The sequence below is a fragment of the Protobothrops mucrosquamatus genome, unplaced genomic scaffold (genome assembly GCF_001527695.2).
Source record: "Protobothrops mucrosquamatus isolate PMUCROS unplaced genomic scaffold, P.Mucros_1.0 scaffold53, whole genome shotgun sequence".
NCBI classification, from domain to species: domain Eukaryota; kingdom Metazoa; phylum Chordata; class Lepidosauria; order Squamata; family Viperidae; genus Protobothrops; species Protobothrops mucrosquamatus.
Window position 1 is genome coordinate 475,716 of NW_015386434.1, and position 14,844 is coordinate 490,559.

The following is a 14,844-nucleotide window of genomic DNA, read 5'->3' on the forward strand; positions in this document are numbered from 1 at the left end:
AAAGTCCTAGATACCCACTCTGCATGCCTTCCTGTCTGTGAAACTGTGTTGGAAAGTTTAAGGCAAAGAGGGAAGGTTGAACTTTGGGTCCCAGTTGTATAGAAAATTAAGCACTTGAGTTATTTAATAACTGGGTAGTCGCCCTCCCTCTTTAGTTTTAATGTTCAGGGAATTCCACAGCATATGTACTGTGCTAATTTGAGGCTAAGAAGACAGAATGTACCCTATACATGCATACCTCTGTAAAAACTCAACTGGATGAAGGGTTACGAAACAGTAGATTTTAACTTATTTGATCCAACTTACTAGACTGACAATTTGAAGAGGTGTATAATAATTTATAAAAAGAAAATTATGGGAATTTTCTGTTAAATGTTTGGGCTTAAAATAAGGAAGAAAAAAAAAATGAGCATCTGTGCTGGGCCTGTTATCTCTTCTTGTATGTTTGTCAACTCTTAATGAACAGAGATTGGCAAGCACACCAAAGAAATGGACAAGCTGATGATCGTTAGGAAACCACAAACCTCATTCTTTTGAAAACAGCTAGAGTTTTTTTTTGTAAATATTTATGTTTATAGATGTACAGCAGAGTGTGTTTTTCTAGATTATTTAATTATCATATTTCTAATCTATTTACAATATTGGATACCATATTTGTTTGTTCCAAAGGCTTCTGTTTGGATTGCAATTTGTTCTCTTTCTCTCTCTCTCTCTCTCTCTCTCTCCCTTTCCTTAAGTCATTACTCATGCAATGAAAAACTTTGTCCTTCTGAGGACAGCATGAAAATATAGTAGCCAAATAATTGTTAATATTCAATACTTTTATATAACACAAGGGAAAAGACCCCAATGCGGGAGTAACTTTAGTCCCTACAAATTGTGGCTTACACCGACAAAAACATACACTTCCCAGAAAATTCCCAATTCCTTCCCCCATTAAGGCCTTATTATACTAATGCAAAACAGGCTCCCAACCCTATTTCAGATTCTAGTTAAGAGCTGAATCTTGGCTTATGATTAACCACACTTAGCAGTAGTATAGACGTAATGCTAAGCTTTGGTTACGGCTAAGAACAGAAGGGAAGGGAAGTGTGTAAGGAGATCAGATTCCTAATGTGCTAATCTTGTTTATCAGGGAACCGGTGGTCTGCCTGAAGCTTTGAAAGTTCTCTTGAAGAAAATAGGTCATTTTTCTGCTCCAGCAAGCTTCTGTTCGTTTCAGTCCTGTAGGACTTGAGATGGAGGCTTCCTCAGTGGTGCCACCACATGCTTGTCAGGTTGCTACAGTGAACCAAGAGAATTTGAGACCTCAGCCTGGTTGGATCAGGTCAAGTCACAACTGTCACCGTGGGAAGGATAACGTACAATTTTGTCTCCTGTTCTGTCTTCCACGCAGCTCTCTCCATGTTAGCAATTTCATAATATATTTTGCTTTTCCTTTTGTAATGTAAGGCTTTCCATTGGGTCATTTTGAATTAAAATAATTTCCCAATTCTTTTACATTTGGTCATCTCTCTCTCTTTCTCTCTCTCTATGTCTCTCTCTCCCTCCCTCCCTCCCTTCCTTCTGCCCCCCCCCCCAATTAATTCTTTAAGCAGGAATATTTTGTATTGTAAAGATGGAGAAGTGCCATCTCAGTGCCTGTCTTTTAGAAAATTATTATTTGGATTTATGATTTAATTTTATTATTTATTGAACATGGATTCAGCAAGTATGATCATCTACTTCAGAGCTGATATTTCACTGCTATCAAACTTATGATGTTCTCAGATCTGGAAAGCACTTGTGTTCTGATAATTGGAGCAACTGACTACATAAATGGAATAAATTGATTTAAATTAGTGGTTTAAATTGCCAGTATGAAATGTGAGTTCGACTATTTGATTTAAATCGCGATCCTTCATTTACTAAAAGCTTTCCAATTAAAATAGTGTCCTGACATTACTGTAGTTATGAAAATACTTAAAACCGACGCCCCCAAAGTGGACTTTCTTTCAAGATTATAGATTGTACGCGATGGTTGCATATTTTTAGGAAACATTATTGGACCAACACAACACAACTGTTTTTATTAAGCTTATTTTGTTCCCATAGCACAGTGATCATCGTTCACTCCTAGAGATCGCCATTGTGGAAATCAAGATATTCTGTGGTACAGAAGGTAAATATCCATGATATGGGAGAAATGAGTCAGTAGGAAACTTGTACTATTTAACTGTAGCAACAAAAATGTCATTGTCAATTAAGGGGACTTGGCAACAACTATGATCACACAGTCAAATAAGGGGACTGGACAACAACTATATCAGATGCTGGCTTCCACTATCAAACCATGATGTAGGTTCATGAACAATGGCACTGTATGGTTGCTGCACATGGATTCCACAAATACTCTTGGGATATGAGGGAATCGTGTTCAGATGGTGCCTGGGTCAAATAAGCTTTCCGTTTAAAACAGGCTATCAAAGCAGGAGTTGTGGTGGTGCAGTGATTAGAATGCAGTATTGCAGGCTAACTCTGCCCACAGTCTGGAGTTTGATCCTGACCTGGGGGGGGGGGCAGATGCTAACTCTGTAACCCGCTTAGAGAGGGCTGTAAAGCACTATGAAGCGGTATCCAAGTCTTAAGTGCTACCCATTGCTATAAACATATTGGAATTCCTCACAGGCACACACACAAAAAGGCATGCAAACCTCCATTTTTGATGTAGCCACTGCTCTCTAGATATAGCGGAGTAAAGTGTGGGAGAAGGTTGCTGATTCAGATCAGAGACTTTTCTGTTGACCAGCCTTAAAAGGGCTCCAAAAGATTTCATCCTGCTTTTCTTATTTCCAAGTCTCTTTATCTGCGTGCTTTCTACTTGTCTGGGATTCTCTTCCTCACTGCTTCAGCTGAAAAAAGCTTCCGAAAAGATGACTGATTTTAATAATTATTCCCTACTTTCAAGGTTGCAGTCTAAAAGAAGAGAACCCCTGTATCCTGGCAGTCAATATCTCAGCTGCTCAGTGTCTTTGCTCTCAGCTAAGCAGTTCTTCTGTCTTTGCAGCTCCACGTCTTAGGCATTGTCAGACCTGCCTGAAATACTCCCATGAGTTGGATGTTTTCTTCCATATCTCTTTCCCCCCCAAGATGATGTTGGCTTTTTATATCACCAGAGCGGAATGCAGAAATATTAGTATGATTATCACTAATAATACAATAAATTTTATATCTATCTCTGAAATATCCACGTGGCATGTTTTTGTTCCCATTCACAGTAGACTTTTGCAGTCTTCTGAAAAAGCAAAAAAAAAGAAACACCCCAGGCATGTATTTAAAAAAGCAAAAGCATAAAATAACGAACGAAGCAGTAGCCCTTTTGTAAAAGGAATAATTCTGAACTGCATAATACAAAAATAGCAGGAAGCAAAATCAGCTTTTGACTGCTTTCTGAAGTGATTGGCATGTTTTGTGGCACCATTTGATACTTTAAGTGAAAGATTACTTTGTGTAAAGTATATTGTGTTTCAAAGTGTTTTTGTTGCTTTTAGTTGCCCTTTTAAGATCTGTGAAGTATCTTCCCATATATTATAGAAAAGGTTGAAGGACAATGAAGTTGGACTTCATTTAGTCAAGACACTGATATTCTATCCAGGGGTGAGAAATTACAGACCAGATAAAAAAATAATAATGGATTTCCGTGTTAATATTTTAGATTTTCCTAGCATGAAAAATATGTAGCAGATACTTGAAGCTATCATCCAATTAATAAGCAAACTTTTTTTATTTTCTTTAAAGAACGAGCCAGAGCTATTTCACAAAATCAACTCTTTTTGGTTCTCTTGGCAAAATATTTACACAATTCCTACTGGTTTACTAAGACCACAGCATGAATTATGCTCTAGTTTCTATATAGTATTTCCTGTGTTCATTTCTCAGCCGAATGCATATTGTTGTTTACAGAAATGGTAGACCTGCAAGCTGTTAATGAACATTTTATCCAAGTGGTAACACATTTCCTCTATAAATATATTTGGCTTCCATTATATAGAAATTGGCTTGTTTTCTGATAATGAGTTTTCTAATGAGGCATGAGTACTTTCCTGCTTTTTGGTGTAATTAAACTGTTGGGGGGGGATTTATTTTACGTTTGAGATACAGAAACGTTGTTCAGCTGCTGAGGAGCTTATAGTTTTTAAAGCAAAGATGATCAGCCAGTATCAGAAGACTTGAATTTGATATCAAGCATCCTATAACAAATATTCCAATATTTTAAGGTTGAAATTTTCTTGAGTTTGTTTGCAATAGCCGAGTCTGATTATACAGTATATCCTCTTATAGTATTAATCATTTTCAGAAGACTCATGTTGAATTCAGATCTTGGTCAGGAATTTGGGGGACAGTCGTGAAGTTTTCTTGGCAACGGTGGAGAACTGGTTTTTGGTTCCCTTTGGGGAATTATTTCCCCCCAAAACTTCTCAACCTAATTCTGAGCCTTCCTGGTGATCTCCTGTAGAAATACTAACTATAACAATAGAAATATTATAGAAATACAAGTCTGCACTAACAGGATTTAGCTTTTCCAAGATCAATCAAGGTTGTTTAGGTGCTGTACTAGGGAAACTTTTTAAAGCATCATATATTTCTTACTGTTTTGATGGTATTCCCCCCCACACACACACACAGTGCATTATCTTATGCATTTTTGTCACACATGAGTGTCCCCTACCTGGTTTGACTTGTTTTCTTAAGAAAGTGATGAGTGTTATTATTACCTCTTATCACAAAATAATTGCTTCCATTTTTTGCCCATCCAAGATTCCCCTTTTCTGTTTTTACAATATTTCCCAGGATATGCTGGTAGAACAGGGCCACATGACTGATTTTTTTTTTACTAAAGACCTAATCATATTGATAGCTTTGTTATCAGTTAACCAGTACTTAGGGTTTTAACCTTGTAAGGGGCACACTCTCTGAATTCACATTTTCCGTGCATGATTTTTTTTTTTAAATAAAATTTTTATTGATTTTTATAATTAAACAACAAATAACAATATGATGCATTTAGATACACAAACAGAAAAAACAAAAATAGTCCAAGTCAATACATTGTCGGAAACGCTCGGCAGTCCCCGCCTTGCCTCCACCCTCATCCACTTTCCTATCCTTCCTCCCTCTAACCCACAACCTCTCCTCCTTCCTCCTTTCCACCTATCTACGTCCCATCTCCTTTCTTACCACCTCCTCGAGTGCAATTTGGGATACCAGCCGAGCATCTCCTCTTATCAATATTATTTACCTATAACATGTAAATACATCAATTTTTATAATTCCCCTAATCCCCTTCCCCCCCTGGACTTCCCAGAACCAAATACAGGATTAAAACACACCGTGCATGATTTGATATACCCCTTAGCCACATAATGTTTAGATGCGCAAAGTATTTCTGCCTGTATTTTGCAGAAGCTCCGTGTCAGAGCCCATCAGGATTGTGACTTTTGAAATTCCCCCATTTCAACCCGCTTCCGTCCTTTTAAATCTTGGAGGTTTTAACTAACGCCCAAAACATTACGTACATGAAATGAATGAGATGAGTTTGGTTTCTTTTGCAATTGGTTCGACATCTCCCCCCCCCCACCCCCAACCACCATTTTGCGTAGCTTGACTGAGCCACTGATGAGGCAAGCCAGGAATCCACAGGGACTCCTCTTTTCCCTCATGCCATTTTCCCAATCTTTGTGGGATGAGGCACTGTGGCTATGTTGTCACTCTTCGCCAACTGAAAATGAGTACAATGGCACGAGAAGTGGTCCATGTAATTTAATTCTCCTGCCTTATTTTCTATGAAGCAGTTTCCTCATTCTCAACGTGCCTCTCCCCCTTTTCTAGGCTGCGTGGTTGAGTTCTCAGCAGATGACAAGTTTCTGGAAGAAAATAAGCAACCAGTCAGCATTTTAATTAAATGTGATGACCCATACTTTGGGATAATGACCTGCCTGAGAAGTGACCGTCTCCAAGGGTGAATGAACCGGGAACGCTGTAAGATGGCTGTTGCAAGCAGACTCATACCTCAGTGCTAAGCTTGGGGGTCCTCATTTCCTTTTGGGGTTCTCATTTCCTCCGAGGCAGGTTGAGGCAGAAAAGGTTTTGGAGGGGGGGTTAACCTTTTTTTTTTTTAGCAGGAGGTATGAAGGAGCAAACAAGGCTTGCAAAACTCAAGGCCCCCATTTTGCTCCTGAGCGCGCTCTCTTCAAATGGCTTTTTGGAGAATGGCATGCCACACGGATCCTGGCATGGTCCTCAAGCTGATCAAAGTTGTGTTAATTGTGTGAAGCAGCCTCATTCCTATGGATGGAGAGGTGGATATTGCTCTCTTCCAATCCTATGAGAAAGAGAGAAAAAGAAAGAGGAAAAAGGAACAAAAAAGAAAGAGGAAGGAAAGGAAAGGGGAGGAAGGAAAGAAAGAGCATTAACAGAGGGATAGAATCAAGATCACGTGAAGTGTTAATACCACTTTACAAGGCCTTAGTAAAGCCACACTTGGAATACTGCATCCAGTTTTGGTCACCACGACGTAAAAAAGATGTTGAGACTCTAGAAAGAGTACAGAGAAGAGCAACAAAGATGATTAGGGGACTGGAGGCTAAAACATACAAGGAATGGTTGCTGGAATTGGGTATATCTAGTTTAACGAAGAGAAGGACGAGGGGGGACATGATAGCAGCGTTCCAATATCTCAGGGGCTGCCACAAAGAAGAGGGAGTCAAGCTATTCTCCAAGGTGCCTGAAGGCAGGACAAGAAGCAACGGATGGAAACTGATTAAGGAGAGAAGGAACCTAGAACTAAGGAGAAACTTCCTGACAGTTAGAACAATTAACCAGTGGAACAACCTGCTTCCAGAAGTGGTGAATGCTCCAACACTGGAAGTTTTTAAGAAGAAACTGGACAGCCATTTGTCCGAAACGGTATAGGGTTATCTGCCTGAGCAGGGGGTTGGACTTGATGACCTCCAAGGTCCCTTCCAACTTTATTGTTGTTGTTGTTATTAAAATTCACCCAAAATTTTCATCCACTGATTGCATATGACGGAAGCACTGAGCTTGAACTCACAAAATGTGCTAAGCCACAATCAAAGAAGTCAAACTGATTTCATGGAAATGCACGGATCCAATCTGTAAAAATAAGTAGAACCAGGATGGATCTTAACAAAAGGAAGGAAGGCTGTGACCATTTGACATACTGTATAGCATTATTTGTGGCCCAGATGTTTGCTGTTGATAGGCAACTCTGTTCTGTATTTTTTAAGCTAGACTTGGGCAAAACAGGACAGCCTTTTGTAAAGAGAGTCCCTGGTCCTGACAATGAGTTTCGGTACCCCTAGACAGCGAGAGTAAGTTGAGAGCTATCATTTAGACATGACTAACGCGTGCCCAATTACGCAGTCCCATGGATGGCTCTTGAATACACAGTGCTTTCTTACAAAGCAGTACATCTCTTTTGTTGATAGACTTAATTTGTCCTCCCCCCGCCCACCCCCACCCCCCCAATGCACTGACAGCCTGCTCATTTTAAGCGATGTCCGGTCTCAATGCCTTGCCTGTTCTTGCCCTTTTAATTTTGGGTATTACACATCCTTTCTGTTTAGTCTGCAGAATTCTAGGGGCAACCTTTGCGGGGGAAGAATGATAAAGAAGGGTTTGTGATTGGCCTAAATGGCATCTGGGTTTTACTGTCTTCCCGGATGATGTGATGCCGTGTCTTTTGGAGGGCTTGTGACAACTGCAAGAAAAGGCAGGGACGAGAACCACAAGGATTTCTGGGTGTCATCTCAGAAAAGACGGGAAAGATGCATTTTAGAAACCTCCCAACGTGTTGGCCTTACCATGCCTTGGCAATGTTGGTAAGCAAAATGCAAGCAAGCCGTTTTGCTAAAATGACCACCAGCTTAATTTTTCCTCTCCCCTCCTTTTTTTTTTTAAAAAAAAATTCTGTAGTGAAATACAGGTAGTCCTCAACTTAAGACCACAACTGAGCCCCAAATTTATGTTGCTAAGTGAGACAGCACAGTGGTGGCACAGTGGTGAGAATGCAGCATTGCAGGCTAACTCTGCCGACTGCCAGCAGTTAGATTCTCACTGGCTGAAGGTTGACTCAGGCTTCCATCCTTCCGAGGTCGGTGGACAGACAGACAGACAGATGATAGATAGATAGAGAATATATCTCAGGACTAAAAACATTTCTAAATTTTCTCCCTCATAGGGAGGCCTTAATTTTGTTGTGAATTACACATTGACAATAAAGATATTCTATTCTGTTCTGTTCTGTTCTATTCTCCATTCCATATTCTATTCTATTCTATTCTATTCTTGTTCCTATTTCTATTTCTATTTCAACTATTTCTATTTCTTTATTCTATTCTATTCTATATTCTATTCTATTCTATTCTATTCTAGAATAGAATAGAATAGAATAGAATAGAATAGAATAGAATAGAATAGAATAGAATAGAATAGAATAGAATAGAATAGAATAGAACAGAATAGACATGACTTTTCAACTTCGCCTCCCAAATCCTTCCTACTATTGGACTATAATCTGGGAAGAAGTATCCATTGTTGCCACTATTGGACCATTCCCACCACTAAAACTCTCACGAGAACTTTTCGACTATATCATTTGGATAAAGTAGAAGTTAAATTGTAAGCGAGCCTATTTCCTTGCTGTTCCTGGACAGTTGTTTCTTCTTGAACTGTGAGAAGGACTCCTGGAAGAAAGAGTTCCTCAGGTGCTGCATCATTTGGAACTTGATATTTACATTATAACAGCAATAATAGAAATGTACTCGTTCTCCAGCAAACTGTCGGGAAAGCAGTTTCTATGGAACTTCCCCACAGCAAAACCAGGAAGCATCGCCAGGGAACAGTCTGAATAAATGAGCATCTGTATGGCAAGGTAATTCTGCATTCACGTTCTTCTCCAAAAACTAATTTCCTGTGTCTCCATCGCTGTGTAAAAAACTTGGCCCAAGGCAAACAGAAAAACAGACAATAACAGAGGGTAAACCCCAAAGACAGAAAACCAGCGGTGTCATCTACTTCCTGGAACAATTCAGCGATTCCGATAAAGGGGAATTCAGTGATTCAGCCAACACGCTCCTGCTCTTTTATTAACCAACGGGAACGAGTTCTGTGGAAGTTTTGTGTCCTGGGAAAGGGCACATTGCACCACTTCGATTGCACTTTGAAATTCTGAGTCAGGAAGAATGAGTATGAATTTGGGACTTGGGGTTTCCCTTGTAAAATAGAAAAGCCTGGAGATATTTCAGACACCAGGATGTGTGAGAGGAAATTGACACAGGGAGAAAGTGTAAGGTTGTGAGGAAAACAAAAGTGTTATGGTCAACCATGACTGCATCCTGGGAGGAGAGCTTACTTCGACTTAACTCACATAAACTCGCCAATTCCTTCTTTGCGCTAGAAAGTGGAGCTAGTCGCCGGTTGCAGCTGCATGCAAGGTAATGCCAAAAGCATTGCTTAAAAATTGATCTAGGAGCCCTTCCGTTTCTGGTCTTTTGGCCCTCTTCCATTTCGACTGTTGCAACAGATCTCTCTTTTCATTGTCTAGCCCAAGCATTGGTGCCAACATTTTTCAACTCTTCTGTGATTATGACTCTTCTCCCCCTTATGTCCCTTCACTGGCTTCCACAAAAGCATCTTTACTATATCTGGAACGGAGAGGGTCCTGAATTAGGGAGGGTTTTGAAAAGGAATTTCAACCTTTTGCTCATCCCAGCATCTTTGTTTGAATTGCATTGGTTTCAGCTATTCCTGGCCAAATGGGGAGAGGGGATAGTAAAAATGTAGGTGATCCCTCCTCCTCCTCCCTCCTCCCTCCTGAATTTTCTAGAGAAAATTGGAGTTAACTTGATCAACCCTTTTCACATGACATACCGTAGTTGTCCAAGGAAGGATGCTTTCTTTGTTCTCACAAAACTAAAACCTGGTAGGAGGAAACTGTTACAGTAAAACATTGCTTCACTGGATCTCCATACAGCAAACTTCAAATGCAATGGTCACTCCCATTGTTTCCAAAGCAGACTGGACAATGGATGTCATTTAGGTCATTAGCATCAATTATGTAAAATCAGTTTGAAAGGTCTTTCACTTGACCAATCATCCCTTTTACCCAAGTGGCCCATAAAATTGAGATGTTATTTTAAAAGTAATCCCAAATAAGATTACTTATTTTAAAAGTAATCCCAAATAAGTAATCCCAAATAAGATTTTATTTCTTGCAATACAAAACCTACAGCAAGCTTAGGCCATCTTCGAAGGCATGAGCAATAATTTGTGGCCGATCGCATGGTAAAGAAAGCACTCCTAAGAGCACAAGGCTCTTCCAAAATGATGCAAGTATCTTGTGCATTTCACAATGGCATTGCAACATCGGCTGGATTTCCCCCCCAAATCTCAAGAACCGGGACCAAGACTGTTCCAGGACAGCAGCTGGAGGAGTGAACAACTGTTCTGCAATAAGATAAACTCCAACTTCACCCATCCTCACTTCGATGGGAACCCTTGGAGGTCTTCTAGTCCAACCCCCTGCCCAAACAGGAGACTCTAAACCTTTCCGGACAAATGGCTGCCCACCATTTGAATGACTGGTTTAGGATAAATCAGCTTTGAGTGTTGGAAAATATTTTATCTTGTTTTGCTTTTCATCGTTTTTAATTTCAAAAAGTTATATGGCACGCTGGACGTAGATTGAGGACTAGTAGGTGTTTGGGTACACATGCATGTGCATTTACACATTTTTGTAATCTTTGACAGTAAGCAAAACCTTAGTCCCTGATGGGTAACTGCTGATAAATGTTTTATGGACTGAGTTTTGCCCAGTTGGACTGCCTGTTTGTCGTCGTCTCTTCCAAGTTTTTTGTTTATAAGTCTTTGTTTAAACAAATGAATCTGTGCAAAAGGAACTCATTCTGCAGCTTCTTTAGTGCCTTGATTTCATTTAGACTGACAAATTCCAGAGAGCCAGCTGTGTTGGAACATTTTGCCTCTGACAAAGTTTGCCTCTAAACTGCAGCACAACATTACAATTGATGGACACAGCCTTGTGTAGCAATGGGGTAGTTGAGATCTAGGTGGTGGTAGCTGCCTTTTCAACTATTCCTGAACTCTTTCTGAAGATAGAAGCATAAATATTATTATTTATTACTTAGCATATGATGAGAACATGACAAAAGAGAAATAAACATATACACACAATCCACATAATTATATACAAAACCTCTATGGGGATATGGCAGTGGCCTCATAACTGGATGTCCAGTTTAGCTGTCTAGGCAACCATCTCTGGTGTTGCTTCATTCAAATCTTCTAGGGAACCAGAGAACACACGTCCTGGGCAATCTTGCACAATAGGTTTTAATAGTTTGCATATCAGCACCACAATCACAACAAGGGGAATCTTTCCATCCCCATGGTACACGGCAGAGGCACTTCTTCCCGTACCACACCTAATTCTGTTCAATTTTGACCAGACAGAATGAGTCAGGTTAAAACCAGGTGGTTTGGTATAGAGGGATCACTAATGGTCAGATCACAAAAAAGTACCTTGGATCATTCCTCTCTCCAGGTATTCTCATGGTTAAACTGGGTAGATGTTAAGAGAATAGCTGGTTTCCATGCTGACTTACAGGATTTCAATTTTGTGATGGATTGTGCATTGTCCAGGAAGCATAAATAGAAGCGACAATTCTCAAGCATTCGACAACTAGCCCCTCAGAGTTTAATGGATGCAGAACCTAACTTTCTGAGAATGTAGAGAATATCTGAAGTCCACAAGCCATAAAAGGGCCAAGTTTGAAGACCCCCCCTGATACAGACCAACAAAGGACACTAACTTTATGAGCTATTGCTATAGGTTTTCAATGACTGTTATAAGAGACCCCCATTACAGCAACATGCAGAGACAAATAAAATGTTATTCACATCATGTATAAAAGTAAAACACCCTTATGTAAAACAGGGAAATGATGTCTTGCGATCATTTCTGTGAAAAGGACCTGTAATAAATGCCTTATTATTTATTAACATACCAGTCTATTAACTACATAAAAGTTAGCAGTGTGATGTGGTTGCACAAAAAAGAGAGAGAAGGCAAATGTGATTTTAGGCAACATCAGTGAATATTTCCAAAGTACAAACGAATTGTTCTGTTTTATTCTACATCATTATACACACATATGCCCTTGTTTAGTTCAGTTCTGGGCACCACATATCAAGGAAGTTTCAAGATAATATGAAGGAGATGTAGAGGAGGACAGCAATAATGATGAGGGAACTTGGGGGAAAAAATTATATGAAGAGAGAAATTCTGGGAAATATTTGGAGAGAAATAGTGAGAAGCAAAAGCTGAGGGGATATGATCATAAACATGAAATACATTACAGAATGTCATACAAAAGAAAGCCAGGATCCTTTTATCTAGCATCCAAGAATTTGACACTTAGAGTTACAGGAAAGTAGATACTAGTGAACTCCTACAAAAAAATTCCTAACAATAATAGCAAATAGATGTTTGAGCCAAACACCCGGAAAGTTTATGAAGTTTCCTTTCATGAAATGCAAGTCCCTGTATTTTTCCTAGCAAGATTTTCAGAAATGGTTTGCTGTTGCTTCTTCTAAGGGGTTGAGAGAGAGTGACTGGCTCAAAGTCACTTCATGACCAAAGTGTATTAAAACTCATGATCTCCTGGTTTCCTAGCTAGCAGTCATTGGTGATGGATGCTTTAATTTGGATTCCTGTGGGGAAGCAGAAGTTGGATGGGTCCTACATGACCCGTCTACTTTACCTCCGTGGTTCCTGAATTGTATGATATTTGCATGACTCTTACTTCTGAAGGAATCCAAGTAGTATCCAACCAATGCAATGCAACTTTGCTTATTAAAATAAGGAATTAAATTAAGTAAGTAAGGCAGCCTACAGTAAAACAATCTGTCCTGAAACAAAACCATAAAAAGAAACAATAAATTACATATTTATTGTATATTGATATTTGTATCTGTTTTAATATGCTGTGCACCGCCCTGAGTCCTGCGGGAGAAGGGCGGTATAGAAATTAAATTAATAATAATAATAATAATAACAACATTAATTTTAAAAGCAATCTAACAGCCAGTCTGTTCTTGTAAAGTTATTAGCCTGCAAGTGTCCCTGAAGACATTTTGGTGAAATTCTCACGTATAGCATGCAATTTTGGTTTTATTTTAGGATGATCTAAAAGGAAGGTTTCTGTCAGTGCTCTTCATTGCACAATCTTCTTTTCTTCCATCTACAGCAGGGGTGGGGAACGATGGGCCTTTTTAAAAGCAAGAAGTTTCTATGTCTTATTTTGATTACATTTTGTCAGGCGCAAATGATCAGGACTATACACGAAGTTGTAGGTCAGAAGATTTAATGCTCAAGTCTATACACAAGAATCTAGTCAACTAACGTTCAGTGCTAAATTGCCACTAGATAAGGGTCAATGAAATTCAAAAAGGGCTGGACTTAGACCTTTTATGGCAACATAATGACTCTAAGCTGATGATGCACTTAACTCCGTCCACCAGTTCTCTGTGCTCTTCTACACATTTTACTGTTCTCCCCAAACTCTTGGACTTTTTAAACTTTTGGACTTCAACTCCCAGAATTCCTGGGCCAGCTATTGTTGAAGTCCACAAGTCATAAAAGGGCCATCATTCCCCACCCCTGATCTACAGTCTCCCTACTTTCCTGTGCTTCCAATAAAGTCTCAAGTGCAGGAACTGCAAGGGAATTTCTCCACGGTTGTTTCCCCCAAATAAGAAGTCCAAGGGTAATCACCTCTCCCCCTATCTTGCAAAAAAAATTAAGCAAGCTCAGAATTATCTCCAATGCAGACTTGCAAGCATCTGGTGAATACGAGAGAGAAACAGAAGCATCTTTTGCTGTGGGAGGAACTTTGCCAGACACTGGAGGATTTATTTCAGCACAACATTCATACAAATTCTCTAAAAGATTGATTTTTTTGAAAGTTTAAAGCAAGTGGCAGCTTTCCCCAAACAGCCAGCTGTGTTTGTCTCTTGACAAAGTACACAAAAGGCTGTGGACTGCTGTTTGAAAGCTAATTGACTTCGGCAGTCATCATTTAAGAAAAGAACGCAAAGTTTTTTGACCAACGCTAACGAAGAGGGGTTGTGGTTCTGTCTTGCAAAAAAAAATGTGTCATGTGTGGCAAATAGAAGAGTTACTAGGGAACCAACTGAGAGGCTTCCTTTTGTTCCCAAGAAATGTTTTTGGTAGCAAAATGTGGGAGATGGCCTTCCTGACCATCTGTGCCCTGGATTTGGTCTTCGTCATTCTTCCTCAAAGGGCCTGACCAACTTTTCCCAAACCAGCTCTCCTTTGAAGCTCAGTTCTGGGTAGTGTTCTGTTTTTTGTTTGATAGAGGCTAAAATCCATTCCAAACTGTAAGCCTGGTTTTATTTCATCTGTTTACCACAGTCTTCCCCAAACTGGATGTGTTGGGATGCAACTTCCAGGGTTCCCAGCCAGCAAGGCCTTGATAAAAGCCATGTAACTTGGAATTCTCTTAAGTTGTAAATCTCAGCGTCCTGAGGATGTGCCAGGCTGGGACAAGCTGGTCTACAACATCAGGCTGGGACAAGCTGGTCTACAACAAGCCACATGTGAGTTGATCATGTCCATATTTCCTTTCCATTACACTATCATAAGCACAAACAGAAAGCTGGCATCTTTTCACAGGACAGGATATAGTTCAGGAGAACATACACTATTAGTTTTGAATTTCCGTGCCAGTTGAAGACGGGTAGAGG